This window comes from Oryzias latipes, chromosome 5, assembly GCF_002234675.1.
Source record: "Oryzias latipes chromosome 5, ASM223467v1".
In the NCBI taxonomy this organism is placed as follows: Eukaryota; Metazoa; Chordata; class Actinopteri; order Beloniformes; family Adrianichthyidae; genus Oryzias; species Oryzias latipes.
In genome coordinates this window covers 26,212,613-26,221,185 of record NC_019863.2, presented here as the reverse complement: position 1 = coordinate 26,221,185, position 8,573 = coordinate 26,212,613, and the positions used below count along the sequence as shown (strand labels likewise).

General features: G+C 42.2%; 1 long non-coding RNA gene and 1 other non-coding gene across 5 annotated transcripts; both read left to right on the top strand.

Moving 5' to 3' along the window:
- The first annotated feature begins 1,863 nt into the window (after positions 1–1,863).
- On the top strand, positions 1,864–8,469 carry LOC110015165. Of its 4 annotated transcripts, none has more exons than XR_002873306.1 (7): positions 1,864–2,235; positions 3,331–3,414; positions 4,159–4,292; positions 4,500–4,593; positions 5,015–5,115; positions 5,455–5,520; positions 8,106–8,469. It is a non-coding gene; the product is annotated as an uncharacterized LOC110015165 (long non-coding RNA). The 4 variants fall into 4 exon arrangements; XR_002873304.1 differs by having other exon boundaries at positions 5,452–5,520; XR_002873307.1 differs by lacking the exon at positions 4,500–4,593 and having other exon boundaries at positions 1,865–2,235.
- Positions 4,805–4,901, top strand: mir499 (microRNA 499). The gene has a single exon (NR_107093.1). It is a non-coding gene; the product is annotated as a microRNA 499 (primary transcript).
- Positions 8,470–8,573: the final 104 nt, after the last annotated feature.

Below are 8,573 nucleotides of genomic sequence, written 5' to 3'. Positions count from 1 at the left end.
CGTTTGTTGTCGATAAAGTTTTACACCAGACATGGAGAGTTGTGTGTATGGTGAAAGGCGATGGCTGCTGTCATAATTCCCCATCCCTCTCCATCTTCCTACTTAAGTCTGTTGGCATTCAGTGCACGATGATCTAAAGCAACTGTGACTGACCCCCAGATCAAGCATTCGTGCCCAAAATGTCAGCTTCTTGGTTGTACATCACCAAACTGCCAGCAGACAAATCCCCAGCAGAACAGAACAATCAGATCAGCCGCTCCTTCAATTTCTTTTTTAGTTGTTTCTTTTTTTATATATATAAAAAGGGGAAAAAAAGAATTTGCACTTTAGTTTCAAAACATGAGTAGTAGCCACATCAGGCTCTAAATGATTTTGAGGAACACAGCAAGGAGAGCCTGAGAAGTCAGCTGTTGCTCGGGCTGCAGAGAAATGTGCCGGGACGCCGGCTTTGCACGTCCCGGACTGTGGGGTCTGTCAGGGTGTGTGTGTGTGTGTTTGAGCCGCAGTTTGTGAACTTATTTAAAGCCGAGCAGCTCTGGGGACTTTCGGGATTCATCTCCTCCTCATGTGTTATCAGCATTCCAGCTTTTCAAATAGTGCACCAAGTGACATGGGACATAAACCAGCCTGTGCCTCTGTGAAGTGACTCTTGTCCCAGAATAGCCCGGCCCGCTCTATCAGACTGAAAGTTTCAGCCATCACAGCGGCACCTCTGCGCTCGCCACAGATAACGCTGTCAACAAAGATGGCTGACTCTCAAGTCAAAAAACATCCCTGATAGGAATTTGTTTCCTTGATGAAGCGAAGAGAAAGCCCTTTCTGGAGCGTTTGGAACCAGGCCTTTTGCTAAATTTGGCACAACGGTTTAACGCTCAATTTCCCCATCAGTAATACTGGCTTTGTCTATTCTGAGAAACTGTGGTCCACTCTCCCTCCCCCACTTCCCCGAGCAGCACTGTCACCCTGCTCCCATACCAGCCACCAACCTCTCCCATGAGCTCTGAAGGTCAGACTGGCTGGGGCAGGAGCGTGGACCGTGAGCAGCGCAGAGCTCGCGAGACAATGAGAGGACGGTCCAACATGCAGTGGCATCCGAGTTCATCCACCATCATCTGGCTCTAAAGACCAAGAGCTTCAAAGGAGAAACACGCTCGTGTTCTTCAAAGGCTGCTTGGTTTTTCTTAAACCTTGGGAGACGCTGGACTGTGAAGCCACACTGCCTCTTGCCATCTTCCTCTCTAAAAATAAAATGATGTCTATTTATAGTGGCAAGTTTAATGCCACACAGATCCTGAAATAATCTCTTCTAAAGTTGCCTCATCTGTGGTAGCACACAATAGCAAACATCCTGGCTGCAGCCTGTTAGGCTGGAGGGCAACCTGAGTGCATGGCATCAATGTCATTCTGAGATTCTCAGTCTGTGATCAGGAGCTCTGTGGTTGAAAGAGATGATTAGACTCCTTCTATGAAATCTAAATATATATTTGACCCCTTTCTTTAATTTCTGCTCTAATATTTTATTTTCCTTGTATCAATCCTAACTTTCAGATTACGTCTTAGCTACAACTCGTGACTTAAAGTTCTGTCTATCAAGTTTCAAAGAAAGTAAGGAATTCCTCCACGCTGGGATGCTCCCAGTACAAGGCTCTTCCACTCCCTGACAGTGTGAACGCTGCATGAAATAAGTGGGATACAAAAATAGTCTGCTGGAGTTTAGCGCTATGACAAAAACGCTGCTTTCCTTTTGTGTCAATTGAGACAGGCGCTCAGCAGCCAATGGGCTTCTGAGGAGGTGGCACATGCTAATGAGGGACAAATGTCCACTGACCGTGACCTTGGGGAACGCGCTATAAATGTGTGCACACCTCGGAGGGGCGCATTTCGTTGTGCTTTCTCTCAGATCAACGAACAACGTGTTGTCTCAGTCTGGCCTTCTCTCAAGAGACTCTTCCACGCTCTAGAATTTCCTCCAAGCTACTTATTTCTGTTGCGTCATTTTCGTGTGGTGCCATGATGTTTACGCAGAAGCGGCCTCCTCTGGCCCCTCGTAGTTTCAGAGAAAAGCCTCCAGAAAACAAACTACTAATGGCTTCGTATCTTCTTACCAGAGGAGTCGGTTCTGCGTACAGTCTTGGGGGGAGTTGTCTCCGTGTTTGGACGAGAAGAGTTTGGAGACTCCATAAAACTAAAGAGGACCTGCGCCGCGGGGCGCGCGGGCAGGACGACTCCTGCAAGGTAACAGTGCGCATGTTTCTGAAACGTTTTTTAATATGATGCCTGTCTGTCTTTATGCTTGTTTTTTTTTTTTTTTTACTTTCTATAACCGTTTAGTATTTTTTAAGGAATTCTTATTCTCAATTTATATGTATATTGAAAAACACTTAAAACATTTAACTTGTGAATTTTGAGAAAAATAAAACAAGATCCTTTGAAAAGATTAATACAGTTATGTCACTGGATGAAAATAGTTTTATTTGATCCAGATTTAATCAAAAAAGTTTACAACTGAGTTTGAGTCTAGTGTGAATCTCTGAATGAAGAACAGATTAGCAAGAAAAGGAAAAAAATCACAAAGCAGGAAGGGAGGAAAAGCTTCATCCTGCTACAGACGCTTCTGCTTCACTGTGCATGACCTCGTCCTCCTGTGTGCCATCAGTCTGCCTCAACTGCCTCTGTCCTTTTGAACCTGAGCAGATGCCACTCTGCCACTCCACTCTGGAGACACTGTGAAGAAAATATCTCGTCACTGTTTGTATTTGTCCCCATTAAAGGGATTTTTTTATTTTGTGCATGCAGATCCAAAGTCACTCAGCTCCTTCATGACCACTAAGACCAAGCACTTAGTTTTTTCTGCTTTAATCCGATTTTCACATGTTCTTGTTGTCCTTTTTTGGAAAATTTGTTCTTAAAGAACTGTCAAAATAAAAACGAGGCTCAGTGTTTTGATTGTGTGAGCTCCTAGAGTAACATCTACTGGAAGAAACTGTTATTTCCTCTGTTCTCCAAGCTTCTCTTTTCCTTTAGTTGTCTCTTTTTTCTTTACATTTTTAAAATTTCGTCTATTTCTTTTTTTTCAAACATTTATATCAAAAAGGATGAAGTGACATTGGATTACACTTAATTTAATTTGTCTCCATGAGTTTTTTCAGTCCAGCTCACTCCTGCCACTTTCCTCTTGTTCTGACCATTCTTTTTTTATGCAGATGCTTTTATGAGATAGTTAATTGTTTATTTGTGGTTTTTCAATGTTAAACCACTATAGATATATGAATGTTGAGGTTTGAGGTTCATTTAAAATATCTACTTTCCCTCCTACTTGTTTGTTCACAGGGACGATTTAAAGGCAAAGCGAGAAGTTTGGTGGAAAGTAAATGGGAAAAAAAGTCACTCTAGGCGAGTGAATCTCATGTGTAGGTGAGAAAAAAATCCCACTAAAGTTTCATGTGCTGTATTATTTGTAAAAGCTAACATAAACATGCGGTATACATGCCAATCACATGTGACATATGACATTCATAAATGTACATTTCATACATTCATAATGAAAAATAAGGCCTTTTTTTAATTAAAGGAAATAAAACAAGAAACTTTGATTGTACATAAAAATGACATTAGGAGAAAAATGTGCAAAAGAGGCAAATGAATCTTTGTCTTGTGCAGCAAGGGATGTTGGGATTACTGTCATACTCAGAAAATATTGGTCAAGGGGTCATTTTGGGTTCTTGGGTGGACTAGACCTTTTCATGCAGTTTGTTAAACAAATACGCTTAGTTTTTCTTTTCTACACTGGTTGGTTGAAGTTCTTCCATCTTCAGAGTAAATGAAACTAACCCTGGACCATCCAGGTATTCTGGAATCTTTTTAATCTCTTGTTTTACTAAACATTTGCTTTGTTGTGCAATGACTTTGTTTTTGTCCAAATCTGTACAGTGATTTACCAGAACTTTGTGTTGGATATGAAAATCAATCAGAGCATCACTCACTTTAGTAATCCAAGAAGCTGCAGGAGGAGCTGCGTCAGGAGCTTTTAAAAAAAAAAAAAATCCCTTTCATGATGTTTGTGCGGTCAGGTGCGCACCTGTCCTTGTGTCTGAAGCTTTCTGTGTGAATGACAGGCCCCGTTTCTTCCATGTGTGTATTTTTGTGTGGGTGCTAAAGGTCGCCTATGCTGTGGGAGCACTGGCCAAAGCCACATGTGACTGTATGTTCAAACCGAACGGTGTGCCCCCCCCCCCGGCTTGCCAGGATTCCATATGAGCTCTGAACATCCGTGTGTGTCTGCGATCTATGAGGTGGGTTATTTTTCGCACTATAACAAAAATTAAAAAAAGTCTAGATCTATTGTTAAAGGACTCTTCTAGTTGTTACATTTCTTTTTGAATGCTGCTTGATTTGTCAGCTGTTCTGTTGCTTCTGCATTCCCATCATCACAGTTCAAAGGCGGACGTACCGCTGCCTCTACTCAACAAATACACAGATTTGTTCTGCTCTTCTTGCAGTTTGACCATCTGGTCCAACGCTGAAGCTGTTCATCAAAACTGTGTGAAAATCAGCATAGAAAGTCTCTCATTTTAGGAATTTCTTTGAGAAAATGTGAGTTTCACTTTTTACAACATTGGGATCATGTTATAAAAAAAAATAAATATTTTTTTTTTTAAATGATCAGAACAGGATCTGATAAATACCCGTTTTGCAACATCAGAGACCGACTGTAGAGAAGAAGCTTCAGGTAAAGGTCATTTAGGTACCGGACCTGAATGTGGTCGCTTTCTGACCATCAGTCAGCGCACAGAGAGCCGTCAGAGGACAGCTGGGGCTGAGACAGTTAAGACTTGCAGTGATGTTTAGGGCAATGATGACATGAACATCACTTTAAGTCTGTGCTGACTCTTCTCTTTTTCACGACGGGATTTTCTGCATGCGAGAGAGCCATGGCCGAGCAGAGGGTTTCTGTGGGCATTTACCTCCATAAATAAAATGTACCTGATGCACCCCTGTTATCTTTTCCATCCAGGTAAAAAACAGCCATCAGATACCAGAGAGGACACAGGCAGGCCGCGCTGATGTGCGAAAGCTTCTCTGCGGCTCTTTGGTCAGAATCTGCAGAGAACGCAGGTGACACTCAAAATTTATCTCTACATATTCAGTGTTTTTTATTCTGCTGTTTAGTTTTGTTACTCTAAACATATGACACATTTCAACAGCCAGAATTACCAGCATGGAAAAAAATCATTTTAATCCTCAGAGAATCAATTAATATTTTCCCTTTTTAAAATTGTCATTTCATCTTTCTGAAAGTAAACCTTTTACTTATCAAATATAATTCTAGTTTGGGTTTCTTTGAATTAAAAGACACATGTGGCAAGCAGCTTGATTTTAAAATTTGAAATATTTTTTTTGCATAACTGCTGAGCCTGTTTTGTATTTTTACCTCTCTCATCTTCTTCACAGCAGATTGTTGCCAGCAGCTTCACCAGACAGGTTTACGAGGATGTATCTGCTGAAGATGATGGAGAAGAGGTATGAACAAAGTAAAGAGGAAGACGTTTCCTCCTTTTGCTGTTTTTTGTGGTGTTGAAAGAGTGGAAAATGTGGGGTTGGGTGCAGGAAAGTCCTTGAGCTCTCAGAAGGTCCTCCTGCACCAGTTGCTTCTCCCAACAGGTTTAATCCCACGCTCAGCCTTCCGGGCCTCTGATACACTATAGCTTTGCATTTACTGCCCTACCGGAACACGAGTGGCATGCAAGGGTAATGTTATCGGCGTGTGTGAGGCGTGTGCTTGCCCTTGTTTGGTTAGCGGGCATGTGTGTGGCCCTGCCGTTAATAAGGCCTCAGTTTCTGCCGTGCACACATATCCCATTCGCAGGTCTCTGGCCATTCTCTCTCTACGCTCTTTCTAATTTCAACAATGCAGACGGTGTCCTCAGAGCCAGGTGGCGACATGTGTCAAGTGGCAGCTGCTCAGCCCACCCTAAAAATACAACTTCCCCCCCCTCCCTGGACACTGATGGCCCCTGGCCTCTTTTGTCCGCGGCGCCTATACTTCTAGGCAAATGCATTGATGGGATGCGTGGCGGGTGACAGAGGATTAAAGCCAGTGGGCTCAAAGGGGGCTTCAGTTCACAAATAAAACAAAAATGCTCACCTTTTTAGGGGCACCTGGTGTGGACTGAAGAAAAAATGTGATGAGGCCCCAACACAGAGGCGGGCTCTCCTTTAAGTCCTTGACCATACTGTCCAAGGGTCCCTATTTACATCTGTGAGACCCCGTCCTCGCTGGGACTAAACCAACCTGGCAAGCCTGTGTGGCTGCAGCCATGAAACATCAAAAGCAGCGTTTGGTGTTTGATTTCATGTGATTAAATATAATAGGACTGGTAGCTGCAGAAGAAGTGCCAAAAATTAAGCAGCAAGGAAAAGTCAATAAATAAACGGGGAAAGTCCCACTTTCACCTCCATGACCCACTTTCAGTGAAGGTCCTGTCCTCATCGGAGAGCCGGTACAGCAAAAGTGGAAACGCTTGTTTTTACTTTTATCGAGGTTTCCTTCTGCCTGCTAATCATAAGCAGGAAATTGTATCCATTTTTCTCAACAGAAATTATTCTTTTCCTTTAGAACAGAAGTTATGAAGAAGCAACAGAAATGTATAAAAAAAAACCACTTTTAAAGTCATAAAAATCACAGAAAAAAAATTCTTACAGTCCTTTTTCATTTGACCATTTTCAGAGAATCTTACAGTGAAAGAAATGCAGCTAAAGTGATTGATTCAATATGTCATCCCTCAGCTCCTACCAACTACTGGAAAATAAAACCATACAGAGAATTTATCTACAGAGGGGACTGTTCATGTCAAAAACATTTTCAGGCATGAAGTAGTCTAAGAGTACTACAAGTATACTTAGTCCACACTAAAAAGTTTATTTTCATATACTATCTATATATATTTAAAATCTTCCAATTCAGAATGAAGATTCTGTTATACGTACACAGTCTATAGTAAACTTACTATAGTTATACTCTAGTAAACTTAATAAAACAAAGTTCAAGTGTACTATTTTTTGCTAAGGACCCTTGAAGAAGACAAAACCTTAGACACTAAAAGATGTGAAAACTGGGTAAGATGGAAGTGTAGGGACAGTAACCGAGGAGCTTTTGAGCCAGGCAGTGCTGTGATTCAGCGATTCCATAAAATGAGGTGTGGTGGAGTCAGAGGCCAGGCTTTGCTGGAGTGAAACACCAAAGAGAGGATTTTGGGGGGGGAATATAACTAACCCACAAACATCCAATCTCTGTAGTCTTTCATATTTCAGGTTAAAGTCATATTAATGAGGCACCTTTCAGACACTAAAGGTCTTTGTACGTCGAGGATAACTAGTCATTAACAGACAAGTTCAGGGTTCAGTTTGAAATGGGGGGGAGAGAGGGGGATCGGACTCAGGGGAGCAGAGTCTAAAATGAAAGCTCCTTCCACCACAGTCACAGACCTTCAGAGGTAACAGTGGGATGGTCAGATGAAAAGAAGTGTGCAGGCAAGTGCAGTGACCCCACATCTGTGGGGGAGTGATGGATCAGAAATGAGTGGAGCAGCTGGAGAACAGGTGGATGTTTTCCAGAGGGACACCAAACAGCAGAAAAACGCAGTGAGAACCTTGCTGAGATGAATGAGAAGTTGAGGATTCTGTGAGGGGACAGCACATGAATGTCAACAACCACCCAAACTCTTTACATGGAGGAACTTTAAAGTGAAGTTCATTTGGGGCCAACAAGTAGCCTATCCGTTTAAAGAGGATGTCAGTAAGGTGTGAAGGAGGACAGAGGGGAACTTTGTGTTATTAAAAATGGACGCATCTGTTAAAAAGAAAAAAATGTTATCGTGATTAAAGCTAAAAAGCGTTGGTCCCAGGAGAGAACCCTGAGGAACACTAAAGTTACCGGGATTGTGGGGAAGGCTTCTCACTACATGATCAGGGTTATAAATTCCTGTTTTAAAACCGATTCAACCCGCAGTGGAACATCTACCTCACTTAAACTATTTAAAAATCTAAATGTAACTGTAATTAATCCTCTTTGGAATCCTCTGTAATGTCTGATGTTTTTACGGCAGGGAGCACAGAAACGCTAAGCTGACCAAGTCGGTTCCAGCAGGACCCCCGTGCTGCAAACGGACCTGTTGGTGGAGCACAGGTCCACGGCTGGAACCAAGGAAGTCACCCTAGAGGACATCCGGCATCCACGTCCAGATCCACGTCCAGTCGTGTTCATGGACCCGATTGGATGACCTTTAAAGGAAGCAACCTGCAGGCTTCTAGAAACTCTTATTTCACAGAAAATGTCATCTTGGATGCTAAACTCTCATAGTTCAGAGTCTCTCTTACAGCTGGTTTGTAGATTACGAGAAAGAAAAGTTACAGAAGTACATGCTGTAACATGCTGACCTTTGACACCAAAATAAAACATTTCATCTTTAACTATGACTCTGTTTATTTCATTTTACAGAGAACAGCTGTTAGAACAGAAGAATTCGTTTTTTTTACCCGCATGAGTTTAGTGTAAATGAAGTTTTGCCAAAGGA